This window comes from Lissotriton helveticus, chromosome 12, assembly GCF_964261635.1.
Source record: "Lissotriton helveticus chromosome 12, aLisHel1.1, whole genome shotgun sequence".
NCBI lineage: Eukaryota > Metazoa > Chordata > Amphibia > Caudata > Salamandridae > Lissotriton > Lissotriton helveticus.
The window spans coordinates 71,397,090-71,412,181 of NC_136073.1; the positions used below are offsets into that span (position 1 = coordinate 71,397,090).

The following is a 15,092-nucleotide window of genomic DNA, read 5'->3' on the forward strand; positions in this document are numbered from 1 at the left end:
CGGGCTGCGTTGGGACTCGTGGTAGCTTGTTAGCTCGTTGATGAATCCACAAGTGGTGGCATTCAATAGCACCCAGTGGCTCTCAGGGGAGGTGACCAAACCCACTTTATGGAGCAAAAATTCCAGAGTGGCATGCACAAGGGTCCAATTACGTAAACGCCACAGGGGTGGACCTCCCCACCCTCCCAGCGCCACTAGCAACTTGACAGGTGCATGATCAGACAACCCACGGGCCCTTATATGTGCCTTGCGTATTGTTTATCCCTTGGACCTGGGGAGAAGGAAATTGTCCAGTCTTGAAAAGGTCTTATGTACCCCCAAAAAGAATGTGTAACTCCTGTCTGTGAGGTGACAAAACCAACAGGCGTCCAGCAAACCCATTTTGTTCATGAAGCGGGCCAAACCTGTCTGGGGCGGGGAAGAACCTAAGACCGGAGAAAAGCAGTCTACTTGTGCGCTAGCAACACAGTTCATATCTCCACCTAGGTCCAGGGACCCGCTGGGAGTTCCAAAATGATGTTCCAACTACTGTTCAAAAATGCCTCTGACAGAGGGAGAGGTGCATATACATTATGTAGGGAGATGGGTTTCCCATTAAAAAGGCCATATATTGCCACATACCGTCTCAATTCGTCATGCCAAGTCTGAGTGTGCTGGATTGGGATCTGTCCTCTCAGTAGTATGGCCACCCGTTTGTATCCCAGAATGAAACACCTTTGTGAACACCATAAGGGCTAGGAAGGGGCATTTGCTACCGAATTTACTATTTACCCTAAAGGAAATCTGCCCCCATGAAAAAAGGAGTGAGGCCCAGTAGCTCTCCGATGAGTTAAGAGCTGTGACCGATAATTATTTTATTGAGAACATCATATACACTGGTAGATGAACTTTTAGACTATATTAAGTGGTTGCTCAACACATGTTTACAGCACAGATAAGTATAGACAATTGAATATTTTGATTTATTGTGAAACTTTGTATGTCCTTCGGTCAAAATAAAGTATTTTGATTATAAGTGAAAAGATGCCCCTGCTTCAAACATATATATTGTGAGGAAATGACATAATAAACAACTGTTCTCAGGTATGATGCCGGGCAATCAAGAACAAGAAAAGAAAAGTCTTTAAAAAGAGGGAGGCCCAGGAGAACTAGGGGGCCCCCTCGGGTCCGGCGGCAGGATTGACAGTCAGTGGGACATCTCCACTGGAGGCAGTTTGCCAGCCACGGATCTCAGTTTCCTCTGGACCACAATAGCATTATCCGTGCAGGGCGCCCTGTCAACTTCCCCCCTCCGTAGGAGCCTCCTGGTCCGAGGTGGTGTCCCGTCTAGTCTTCGCAGCATCAGTCTTCCGGCGAGGTCTCTCCTCCAGCCATTCCCATGCAGTCTCAGGTGTGTCAAAGAACAGGGATATGCCTCTCTCAATCTCGGGGCATCCAGAAACTAACAGCATATATTGGATGCCCATGGCCCTCAGTTTCTGTTTGACGCTTTGAAAGTAGCTGCATTGCTGGTTCACTTTGAGGGTGTAGTCTGGAAAAAACATAACTCGTGAAGAGACACAGTGCAATGAGTCTCTTGATTGGGAAGCCCGCAGTATGGCATTGTGGACAGCACAGTTCAATATGCAGGTGATTTTGGTTCTCGGCAGAACACCAGACGTAGGCCATGTGTTCAAGGATCTGTGGGTGCGTTCCACTATGAAACACAAGGAGACTGCGACCTGCGGCAGCCATGATTGAAGCCCGGTAGTAATGAAAGTGGTCGTGTTCGGACCCTCCGTCCCCTCTAGAATCCCCACTACGCGAATGCTGTTTCTTCTTGATATACCCTCCGCGTCCTCCACGCGTGCCACCAACAGGGCCAAAGTGCGTCGCAGGGGCTTCTCTTCGGACTGGCAAACCTGTAAAGAGTCTTCGGCTTGAGATATCCTGGTGTAGGTTGCCGGGACTCTGTCAAAAGTGTTACATAAATCCTGATGTATGAGTGATAGGTCTGTTTGGAGTTCGCCTATTTTTCCCTCAGAGGAGGAGCAGTGGTCTTGGATGGCCTACAAAACAGGAGACGCTTCTGATGAGTGAGGGTCACCCCCCTGTGTCCCAGAAAGTCCAGGTGGAGGGAGGGGCTTTATGGATTTATCAATCAGTGACGATATGTGGTTTGGTTTATCCTTCCCCATGATGCCCAGCCGGGATGAGGTCTGCAGCCACTTAGCCCCCACAATCCTGTCTAGGCGGCCAGCACCCTTATATGGCGCACACAGGTCCTCACTTGGTAGAAGTGCTACAAAAGCTAACAAAGGTGATATAAATGTTGTGGCACCAAGCCTTCAATGGCTAAAGTTTTGTATTAATATTGTTGTCGCCTCGCTTGCAGCTACCCTATATAGCCATTGTCTCTCTCAATCTTGCGGCACCCAGGAAAGCCACCCTTCTGTGGCCTGGCTGCCAATCCCATAGGCCTTAACGGGAGGGGAGGACCTGGATCGATGGCCTCTCCACCTGGGTCTGACTGGCTGCCAGGGAAATCCTACAGTTAAGGGCAGCAGACCGCAGGGTCTCCAGGTACACGCCCCACAGCCTGATGTGCCGCCAACCCCTGCAGTTCCAGATGAGGGGACAGGTTGCTGCTGCCCCTCACACACAGTTCAAGGAGCAAGGACAAGGGGTGCGGATCCCTCTAAATAGAGGCCTAGGGCAAGTAAAAGAGAACAGCTGGGCTTTACACCACCACAGCCTGAGCCGACTGCCACCTCTACTCCACTGCGGGTCCTCCATCTTGGCCACTCTTACTGGTGCAGCACGTTCACACTGCTGAGCATCCTATGAAGAGGCTCTCTCTTTCCAGGCTGTGCAAGGCAGCTGGAGCACTCCCCAAAGCCAGCTCAGCGGGCAGGTACCCCGGCCACCCCTCTCTACGTGGTCAAGCGCCGTAGGCTTCGGAGAGTGAGGGAGGAAAGAAAAGAATAGGGTCTCCAGCGCCATTAAGGGGAGCCATTCATCTGCGATATAGACCTCATGGCCAGCAGCTCCTTGCCGAAATCTTCCCCTGCAGCAAAAATGGAGTGAGTAGGCCATGGTGTGCCTCGCTCCCCGTCGGTGGCTCCAATTGGTTGGTTCAGTAGGGCACTCCATTCCCGCTACCAGTGTCTCACCAGGCCACTTTTGGATCCAAAAGTTTATAGGATGTCTGTGATTTCCTCTGCTGATCATGTCAGATTGCCTGTGGGGTGGCGGGAGCTTAGCAAGGAGCGACTGCCATTTTCAGTGACCAAGCTACCCCATGCCCCGTTTGAAGATCTTTTTGAGTGTGTGGAAGCAGGAGGCAAAGACTGCACTCACATGGCCACTCGTGATAAGTTGGTTGTTGATCACTATTCTAAGGTTCTTTGTGTGGGTTGCTGGGAGGGGTGTGGGTCTGAGTTCGGCAGGACACTGGGTGGAGTACCAGAGCGAGAAGTCTTTGGTGAAGATAACTACTTCTGTCTTGTCTGTGTTGAGCTTGAGGCAGTTTTTTTCATCTGTCTGATGACATTGGTCATGCAGGAGGAGAAGTGTATCCATGTGATTGGCGTCTTTTTCAGAGAGGTAAAGTATGAGCTGGGTATCGCCAACAGAGGGTACGATGTTGATTCTGTGGGCGCGGATAATGATGACTAGTGGGGACATGTAGGTGTTGAACAGTGTGGGGCTAAGCGAGGATCCTTGTGGAACTCTGAAGATGAGGTTGACAGCATCTGAAGTGAAGGGGATCAGGATGACGGACTGAGTGCGGACTGTCAGGAATGAGAAAATCCAACGAAGTGCGGTCCTTGGATGCTGGGTACATGCAGTATTTGGATAAGGATGGGGTGGAAGATGTGTCTAAGCCAGTGGAAAGGTCCAGTGGGATGAGTGTCATAGTGTTACCTTTGTCCATGATCATCCAGATGTTGTCCAGGGTGGTGATGATGGCAGTCTCTGTACTGTGGTTGAGCCTGAATCTGAACTGAGTGATGTCGAGGAGGTGGTTGTCATTGAGGTGGGGGACTAGACATTGTTTTATTATCTTTTCCATTACTTTTGCATGGTAGTGTAGCAAGGAGATAGGCCGGTAGTGGGCTGGCATCTTTAAATGCGCTGGGGGTTCTTTAGGTTGGGGAGTAAAGATGTAGTGAGCGCAGGGGTGTGGGACCCTTGACCCCACCAGGTAGGTCGCTCTCCCTCCGCACAGCACTGCCTGTGTCTCCCTGCCCCAGCTGCCGCTGCTGAGGAAGTTCGAGGCCCTCCACCACCCGCAAGCTACCACCTGCGCCTCATCCCTGGTGGCCAGTGGTAGGCCGTAGGTAGTTTTGTTCATCCTCCGCTTTATTGCTTCATTGCTTTGCCTGTATTTTCATTGTTGTGTCTGCTGTTGTCTGTCTTCCCCCTGCTGCCTGTATGTGGTATGTGCCCCTTTTTCTTCCCTCTGTTCCCCTCGCTGTCCCCGTGCTCTCTCTGCCCGGTCTTTCCTTCTGTACCCCTCGCTGCCCCCGTGTCTCTGCCCGGTTTTCCCTTCTGTTCCCCTCGTTGCCCCCGTGACTCTGTCCGGTTTTCCCTTCTGTTCCCCTCGCTGCCCCTGTGCCTCTCTGCCTGTTCTGCCTTCTGTTCTTAGCTGCACCTGTATTTCTGTGTTCTGTATTTTGCCTCTGTGCTACTCGTTTTTCCGGTATTTCTGTGCCCTTTTGCCTTCTGTGCCACTCGTTTTTCCCTCGTTTTTGTGCCCTTTGGCCATCTGTTCCACTCGTTTTTTGTGCCCTTCTGCCCTCAGTGCCACTCCTTTTTGCCCTCGTTTTTGTGCCCCTTTTGCCTTCTGTTTCACTCGTTTTTGTGCCCTTCTGCCTTCTGTGCCACTCGTTTTTTCCTTGTTTTTTGTGCCCCTTTTGACTTTTGTTCCACTCGTTTTTTGTGCCCTTCTGCCCTCTGTTCCACTTGTTTTTAGTGCCCTTCTGCCCTCTGTGCCACTCGTCTTTCCCTTGTTTTTGTGCCCCTTTTGCCTTCTGTTCCACTCGTTTTTTGTGCCCTTCTGCCTTTTGTGCTACTCGTTTTTACCTTGTTTTTGTGCCCCTTTTCCCTTCTGTTCCACTAGTTTTTTTGTGCCCTTCTGCCCTCTGTTCCACTCGTTTTAGTGCCCTTCTGCCCTCTGTGCCACTCGTTTTTCCCTTGTTTCTGTGCCCCTTTTGCCTTCTGTTCCACTCATTTTTTGTGCCCTTCTGCCCTCTGTGCCACTCGTTTTTCCCTCGTTTCTGTGGCCCTTTTGCCTTCTGTGCCACTCGTTTTTCCCTCAATTTTGTGCCCCTTTTTCCTTCTGTTACCTTCGTTGTCCCTTACCGCCCTCGCCGCTGCATCCCCTGACCCCCTGTGTCCCCGCCCCCCTGATGGACCACTGCCCATTCACTGCCCCCGCCTCCTGCCTCCCAGCTGCTCCTCCCCCCCACCTCCCAATATATGCCGGCTGTTAGCCCGTCTGCGCCCATCCGCGCATGGACCACGCCCAGCGCCAGAACCCCTGGCCCCCCGCACCCGCCACGACGACCGCCGCCACTACGACGCCAGCACTCTGCACGCTCTCAACTCTGGACGGAGCCACACCTGCTTCAAGGCCGCCCCAAAACGCACGCACAGGCCCTTCACCTGCCAGAACTGCAGCTACACGAACCTCAGAGCCGACGAACCACCCGCCAAGTAAGACCTCAACCACCTCCGATGCATACTATTGAACACCTGCTCCGCACGCAAGCATGCCGTCGAGCTCTGGGACCTGCTCGACACAACATCCTTGGACGTTGCCTTCCTGACAGAGATCTGATTTAACGATTCCTCCGCACATCGCCATAGCCATCCCAGACGGCTACAAGATCACCTGCAGAGACTGCACCAACAGAGTCGGAGGAGGAATCGCAATCGTACACAAGAACAGCATCAGGGTCTCAACTAGCATTGAGGACGCGCTCAGCACCGACAAACACATGCATTTCCAGATCCACACAGACCCTAACTCCACCTTCAGAGGCACCCTCATCTACTGGCCCCCGGACCTCGCCCCCAGTTCAGCGACTCCATCACCGACTTGATCACCACGCACGGCCTGACCACCGACAACATCCTCCTCGGAGACCTGAACTTTCACCTTGAGAACAACAACGACAACAACTCCACAACCCTGATCGATAATCTCGCCAACCTCGGACTGAAGCAACTCGTCACAATGCCCACCCACTCCGCCGGCCACACGCTCGACCCCGTCTTCTCCTTAAGCCCGCACGTCTCCGGCAGCCACACCATCGAACTCCTCTGGTCCGACCACCGCTGCATCCACTTTGCCTTCCAGAAGCCCACTACACACCAACGCACCCAACAGATCACCATGCCAGTCATCATCCGCCATACATCTTGTCCCGAAGATCCGCAGCGGCGAGGCACTTCTGAAGGGCACAGTGCTGGGCGCCGGACGGTGTGTCCTGGAGGCCCCCGAGAGCCCCCATTGATTGCCGCGCTCGGTCCTGACAGGCAGGCTGATGCCGCGGCTCTCGCGAAGGAGACGGCTGTGGCGAGAGGACAGGCTTCAGAGGTTGTGCGGTGGGCGCCCGGAGCTGGGGCTGATTTGCTGGGGCTGCCTGCTGTGGCGGTGCGGGCGCCCGTTCCTGCAGTCGGCGGCCGCCGCGAGGTCGCCGCGGTGCCCATCCCCCTCCCTTCCATGCGGCCAGAGGCCTGGGCCTAGAGGAAACTGCCCGGGTGCAGAGGCCCTGGAGGAGATAACCAGGAGCAGCCCCAACGTAGAGTGGCGGAGAGGACCGGGTACCGAGGCCCATACATTGACGGGCCCCAGGTGTGTCTCGCTTTGCTGCTGCGGCGCCCTTTCTTCTGGCAGTGGCGGCCATTGGTGCCTGGCGGCGGTGAGGTGCGGCCTCTACGGGACCATGGGCCCCCCTGTGTGACTGCGTGCGCTGGGCCAGACCCCGGGGGACTGTGAGGCCTGTGACGGGCATGGGGTCCTGGTGGTGCCTGGGGCCTACCCCTACTTACGGAAGCAACCGGAGCCCGTGGAGCCCACCATCGTCCAGAGAGCACCCGGCTGGGTCCGAAGCTGGCCCTGAAGACTATGACGCCGCGGGGGGGTGGGGGGGTGCCCCCATTCCTCTGCTACGGCTGGGTTTCGTATGCTGGCTGCGGACTGCTGGTGGGCCTAATATTTGCTGCTACAGACTGCGGGCCATTCCGGGGCCGGGCTGCCTGGGGGCCTGACTGGTCGAGACTGGGGCACCGGCTAGTGGTGCCCGCTCGGTGGATCTACGGGGGGGCTCTACCTTGCTTGGCGGTGGGGCTGGGCCTGCCGTCCTTCTCCTGCTCTGCCGGTCCACAGACTCTGCTGCCCCGGACCTCCGGTGAGTGGACCTCCACCCCGCTATGGGTAAAAACAGCGCCGGCGCACAAGCAGCCCACCATGGACCAATACACCATGGCTGCCCCGGTCGGGAAGGAGGCCGCGGGGGGGTCTCCTCGGACACGGCGATGCTTCTGGAGGCCATCACGCAGTCTCGCATGGCAGTAGAGGCTCAGATCGGGGCGGTGGGGTCCGAGGTGGGGTTCCTCCGCCAGGATCTCCGGAAGGCGGTGGACTGGATCACAGAGGCCGAGACGAGGGTTTAGACAGTGGAAGATACCGTGTCTGCCCTCCAGAAGAAGGCTAACAAGCTAGCCATGGTCTCCAAAGAACTTGCGGCTAGAGCCGAGGACGCAGAAGGGAGGGCCCGCTGCAATAACATCAGCCTGGTAGGCTTTCCGGAGGGATGTGAGGGGTCCTCGATGGGGAACATCCTCTCAAACTGGCTCAGGGCGCTCCTAACAGCTGAGGACATTTCATCCTGCTTTGTGGTCGAGAAAGCGCATCGAGCCTTGACTCGGAAGCCACAGCCGGGCGAGCGCCCACGCCCTGTCATTGCTCGTGTCCTTAATTACGCAGACCAAGAAGCCATATTGCCCGAACTCACAAGGAGAAAATGGTCTTTGAGTCCTATCCCATCATGGCTTTCCCTGACTACACTCGGATTGTCCAGCAACAGCGACAGTCATTTGTGGCTGCGAACCGGCGACTGCGTGACCTGAACCTTTCCTACACTCTTATGTTCCCAGCCCGCATGAAAGTACTCTTTCAATCCAAATCCTACTTCTTTGACACCCCTGAGGAGGTCTTCGCTTGGATGGATGAACACCAACATGTTAAGCCACACACTCCGTCGCCTCTTGACTCAGACTCCTCTAAAAACTCACACCTGAGTGGCTGTCAGGGCGGAGATGCCCCTGGCAGGCGGAACCGCTCCCACTCCAATTGGCGATCCCATGATAAGACGGATGCAGCTGAGTGAGGTACTCTGGGGTTGTACTTTTGATGGCTGCTCTACTCCCTTCTGATGTCGGCGGAGACGTCTCCCTCTGTGCCCGGACGCTATGCTGAAGGGACTGATACATACTCTCAAGCTGGGTCGGACCGGACTTGCCTTCTAGTTCTAAGTTGATGGGTGGGGGTGGGTGGGGGGATACATTGGAGGGTCCACTGTGGTTTTCTCATTGGAGGGCCAGGACGGGACTCTGCCGCGACAGATACTCCATGTTTCAGTAAGTATAGGGGGTCCCCTTCCAGGTCACTTGACAATGGCTAGACCCCGGCGGCCGCGTTACGGTCGTTTCAGTTACGCTAGCGGGTGAACAGATGACAATTGGTAGTGTGTACGCTCCACACCCCCTTAACCAGATGTTTGTGGACAGACTGACGGAGCTTTGGGGAGAACTCCCTAACAGGGTTGGTCGTACTGGGAGGAGATTGGAATGACACCTGGATAGGTGGCGGGTGCAAAGAAAAACCAAAGGTGATGATGGACGAAGCGTTGACAATACAAACACTCACCCCCAGTCAACTGATCTGGGTTTAATCCATCACCGTTCTTTAGCTCACTCCGCCACCCCAGTTCAGACATGGCCATATGCAAATCAGTCTGACCCTGTGCCTCATGGGAACAGTCCAGCCCGAACTGCCAAGCCATGTCTTCCCTGGACCGGAATCAAGCTTCCCAGGACCGGTTCCTGGCATTACAGCCGTCTTCAGCCAGGCTTGCTTGACTCCAGTGGCAAAGTGAGCAAGGGACTCACGTCTGAGCATACCCTGCCAACTTAGGGCGAACAAAGAAAAACCAAAGGTGATGATGGACGGAGCGTTGACAATACAAACACTCACGCCCAGTCAACTGATCTGGGTTTAATCCATCACCGTTCTTTAGCTCACTCCGCCACCCCAGTTCAGACATGGCCATATGCAAATCAGTCAGACCCTGTGCTTCATGGGAACAGTCCAGCCCGAACTGCCAAGCCATGTCTTCCCTGGACCGGTTCTCACCTATTCCGCTATTACTACATGCTTCCTGTTACAGTGGGGCTTGGCTACTGTATATTGGAATACTCCTCTAGGGACGTCCAGTATATGAGCTCACACACTTACATGTGAGCACAGGACGGTACCCTCTTCAATCTCAGCATCCACCATCGGGACAATTTGACTAACACAACGATTACTCCTCCGGTCTGTTTGAACACACCTGGTCACGACATTCGTATGGGGGAGTCTTGCATTCGATATATGCAGGCGCTTTTATAACTTCCCAGGTGCTTTATTATGACACTTGGACCAGGACGCTTTGATTTTATATTTGTCAACACTTGGACCATTATCTTACTTTTCGGACTTTCTTCTTTGTTATATGGTTCCATTTTTATATCTTCTCGTTTGGACAAGCCCTCATGAGACACATGACGTTATTCTTCATCCTGCCTAGCCTTGAAAAAGTCTTTAGTACTTACCCTTAGTACTGACGAAACACGTGTCGGCTGTCTTTTTGTCAAGCTTACTCCTATGGAATTTTGAATAAAGAATATGAGAAACTGAACTTCGTTGTTCATTTGTGATGTCCAACCATCAATGTCATTGAAAACTCTTTCTTTATTGAGAAACAACCAGAAGATTCATTAATCTGCCTCTATATATTTACATGTTAGGATTGTGCTAAACCTGACCCTCCTGTTTCATATGCCTCATGGGAACAGTCCAGCCCGAACTGCCAAGCCATGTCTTCCCTGGACCGGAATCAAGCTTCCCAGGACCGGTTTCTGGCATTACAGCCGTCTTCAGCCGGGCTTGCTTGACTCCAGTGGCAAAGTGAGCAAGGGACTCACGTCTGAGCATACCCTGCCAACTTAGGGCGAACAAAGAAAAACCAAAGGTGATGATGGACGGAGCGTTGACAATACAAACACTCACCCACAGTCAACTGATCTGGGTTTAATCCATCACCGTTCTTTAGATCACTCCGCCACCCCAGTTCAGACATGGCCATATACAAATCAGTCTGACCCTGTGCCTCATGGGAACAGTCCAGCCCGAACTGCCAAGCCATGTCTTTCCTGGACCGGAATCAAGCTTCCCAGGACCGGTTTCTGGCATTACAGCCGTCTTCAGCCGGGCTTGCTTGATTCCAGTGGCAAAGTGAGGAAGGGACTCACGTCTGAGCATACCCTGCCAACTTAGGGCGAACAAAGAAAAACCAAAGGTGATGATGGACGGAGCGTTGACAATACAAACACTCACCCCAAGCCTGGTAGGCTTTCCGGAGGGATGCGAGGGGTCCTCGATGGGGAACTTCCTCTCAAACTGGCTCAGGGCGCTCCTAACAGCTGAGGACATTTCATCCTGCTTTGTGGTCGAGACAGCGCTTCGAGCCTTGACTCGGAAGCCACAGCCGGGCGAGCGCCCACGCCCTGTCATTGCTCGTGTCCTTAATTACGCAGACCAAGAAGCCGACCAAGAAGCCATATTGCCCGAACACACAAGGAGAAAATGGTCTTTGAGTCCTATCCCATCAAGGTTTTCCCTGACTACACTCGGATTGTCCAGCAGCAGCGACAGTCATTTGTGGCTGCGAAGCGGCGACTGCGTGACCTGAACCTTTCCTACACTCTTATGTTCCCAGCCCGCATGAAAGTACTCTTTCAATCCAAATCCTACTTCTTTGACACCCCTGAGGAGGTCTTCGCTTGGATGGATAAACACCAACATGTTAATCCGCACACTCCGTCGCCTCTTGACTCAGACTCCTCTAAAACCTCACACCTGAGTGGCTGTCAGGGCGGAGATGCCCCTCGCCGGCGGAACCGCTCCCGCTCCATATGGCGATCCCATGATAAGACGGATGCAGCGGAGTGAGGTACTCTGGGGTTGTACTTTTGATGGCTGCTCTACTCCCTTCTGGTGTCGGCGGAGACGTCTCCCTCTGTGCCCGGACGCTATGCTGAAGGAACTGATACATACTCTCAAGCTGGGTCGGACCGGACTTGCCTTCTAGTTCTAAGTTGATGGGTGGGGGTGGGTGGGGAGATCCATTGGAGGGTCCACTGTGGTCTTCTCGTTGGAGCATGGACTGGACTCTGCCGCGACAGATACTCCATGTTTCAGGAAGTACAGGGGGCCCCCTTCCAGGTTACTTGACAATGGCTAGACCCCGGCGGCCGCGTTACGGTCATTTCAGTTACGCTAGCGGGTGAACAGATGACAATTGGTAGTGTGTACGCTCCACACCCCCTTAACCAGACGTTTGTGGACAGACTGACGGAGCTTTGGGGAGAAATCCCTAACAGGGTTGGCCGTACTGGGAGGAGATTGGAATGACATCTGGATAGGTGGCGGGTGCAGCCTCAGACCGCGCCCCCTGCACCCCCCCCCCCCCCCCCCCTCCTAGATCCAAGCTTAACATCCTGGTGCACACTTTGGACTGGTTGGGCACTTGGCAGGCCCTTCACCCCTTTTAGGCTGGCTACACATATGTGTCTTCAGTACATCCCACGCTCTCTCGCTCAGACTACATATTCCTCCCGCGTAGCTACACACATAGGGTTAGGTCCACCTCTATCCTCCCCCGAGGCCTGTCGGACCACTCACTCACCCAGCTCATACTCCGTTTGCAGACCAGCAGGTCCACCTATCACTGGCGTATGTCGCCATGGCTGCTTCGGGATCCCGAGTATCAGGAGGCGCTCCAATGTGCTATGACTGATTACTTTGCCTCGAACGTCGGGTCGGTTATGTCCAAGATATCGCTTTGGGAAACCTTTAAATCCACAATACGGGGGTGGATATTAGCTATCGCACGGGGGAAAAGAGACGTCGTCTGGCGCAGACTCTAGAACTGGAGGAGCATCAACGCGACCTCCAGAAAGCGGTGGTGAGGGGTTCAGGAAGTAGTGCCCGCCGTAATTTGCTTCATGCTCAGCAGCAGTTGCGACAGCTGCTTACAAACAATGCCAAAGAAGAGTGGCTGGCGACACAACACCGTATATATCAATGGGGCCATAAATCCAGCCAGATGCTCCACAGACTTTGCCAGGCGCGGTCCGCCCCGACGCAGGTCCCGATTCTCAGATCCTCTACCGGCGCCTTGTGCTCCTCCTCGGAGGCTGTGGTGCAGGTCTTTGCGGAGCTCTACGCCACTCTATACGATGCTCGTGAGGAGCTCACAGATTCGCTCATAGATGCCTTCCTTGTGGATATCCTCCTAAGCGCTTATCCTATGAGCAGCGAGGTGCCCTTGATAAACCTATCTGTTAGACCTGGCACCTTGGCGTGAGTTTCCCTTCCATCTCTCTTGACGAATTGCAGGCCGCCCTCACCAATATCCACCTGGGCCGTGCACCCGGACCCAATGGGTTCCCCGGCGACTTCCTACGTCCTCACAGGAAGACCGTTGGCCCTCACCTTCTCGGTGCACTACACCAGGGGCTTGAGCAGGAAATCCTGCCTCCAGACTGGCGGCATGCCGAAATCATTGTTTTCCTCAAACCGGGTCGACCGCCGGAAGACCCGGGCTCATATCACCCCATTTCCCTGTTGAACTTTGAGCCGAAGTTGTTGGGGATGGTGTTGGCTGATCTTGTCCACCCGGACCAGTCTGGCTTCATGCAGCGTCGTTCCACCCGGCATAACATACGTTGCGCGCACAATGCCGTGGCTGAGGCCTATCGACTGGGACGTCCCGCAGCGGTCCTACTGGCCGATATCGACAAGGCCTTCGACTCCCTGGGCTGGTCTTACCTTTTTAATTTACTGGAGGCTGTTAATCTAGGTCCACGCTTTCGAGCTTATGTTAAACTCCTCTACGCCGACCTGACAGCCTCAGTGAGGGTGGCTGGGTATCGTTCGGACCCCTTTCGTATCCGGAGGGGGACAAGGCAGGGATGCCCTCTGTCCCCCGCTTCTTTTTGCTTTGGTCATCGAGCCATTGGCGGCATGGGTATGCCTGGATGCGACCTATAGGGGTCTGGTTTGGTCCCCAGAATACACAGATAAAATTGCACTTCACGCGGACGATGCGCTATTCTTCTTTTCTGACCCCGGGGTCACGGGTACAAGGGTGTTGGTGATTCTATGGGTGTTGGGCGAGACGACGGGGCTCCGTGCTAATCCGTCTAAATCAACGCTTTTTCCGATATGTGGGGAGCAGGGGTGTCAGGACTGGGCTTCACAGCTAGTCGTGGCAAAGGACGGGTTTAAATACCTTGGTGTCTATATCACCAGGGATCCCACCTCGGCATGGTCGCTTAACATGGCCCCTCCGCTACCTGTGGTCCGAGAGGAGACAACGGTATGGTCTCATCTTTCCCTGTCTCTTTACGGCAGGTCCGCAATTTTTAAAATGGTGTCTTTGCCGCGCTTATTATACACATTGCAAAACTACCCTTATCCCATCCCTCAGTCCTGGTTTCGTCAAGTAAATGCTCTCCTGAACAGCTTCCTGTAGGACGGCGGGGCGGTCCGGGTGGCTCTGGCGATCTGCGTCCAATCTACTTACTGTGGGGGTATTGCGGCCGCTGATGTACGATCTTACTACTGGGCGTCCCAAATGCTGGTCATCAATGAATGGTGGTATAATCTGCAGGACGATCCAGCTTATGCGGTAGAGCGGCTCTTCCTAGAGGTTTATCCACTGCTAGATCTCCTATATAGTGCCTCTGCCCTGGACTCCCTCTCCCCGGCCTGTCGTATTGTGATCCAGATTTGGAGAAGTGTTACGAAGTCTATGGGTTGGTGGGGTATGCTGACGTGTGAGACGGCCCTCTGGCGAGGCACGTACCTCCGATCGGTCGGGCGCTACCGGGGTTCCGCCGGTGGGATACAATTGGGATCTCGACACTGGGCAACGTGATGAGCGGTCCCACACTCAAATCCTTTCAAAGGCTGCAGGAGAAGTTCGACCTACACAAATCCCAATTCCATAAGTATCTCCAGCTTCGGCACGCTCTCTCTCCCCTGATCAAAGACCATACGAATTTGCCAGAATCCCATCCCCTGGAGGGTTGACTGTTGATGGGGGATCTGGGGGACCACAAAATCCGTCAGCTTTATCAAACGTTGACCACACATACCAAGACAAACCTGCATCAGATGCGGGCGGCATGCTGAGGAAAATTGAATTTTGCCCTGTCATGTGTCCCTACGTGTTCCCCATTATATGTTATATGTGCATGATCGCTATGCATATTTATCCCTTGCCCGAATAAAGACGCAATTATAGTTGTGTCCAACGTTAGTATGCCAGTTATCCAGTCCCCCGTGAAAGCAACAAGTATTAGGCCTATGTTGCCAACGTTTTACATTGTGCACGTTAATTCATCGAGTTGTCCCCGTTTCTAGGCCTCATAGGGCCCGGACACCAGATTCAAGCTTCAAGTCTCCTGAAACCACTCCGAGGAGCGATGCAGCCCCTCCCGCATCCCTGACCCTTCACTTACTTTCTGCCAAGCAGCGCGGTGCCCGGCCTGGCCTGCCTGCCTGTCTGCCAAAAATATGTTATGCCTCTAGTTATCAGTTCAGCTCCCCGCCTTCACATTCCTAAGCTAACGAACCGCATAAACATCTTCATCTATAGTCTAGTCTTCCTGTCTCCATGCAAGAGAATTACTGAATTAGTTTCCATAGAAGATTCATAGCACACGCAATATATGTAGAAATATATGCATGCACCAGCCTTAGTGTCAAG

General features: G+C 53.9%; 1 protein-coding gene across 2 annotated transcripts in view; it reads right to left on the reverse strand.

Moving 5' to 3' along the window:
• DNAH2 (dynein axonemal heavy chain 2) overlaps positions 1–15,092 on the reverse strand; it is a 3,497,426-nt gene that overhangs the window by 290,299 nt on the left and 3,192,035 nt on the right. The window lies entirely within an intron of this gene.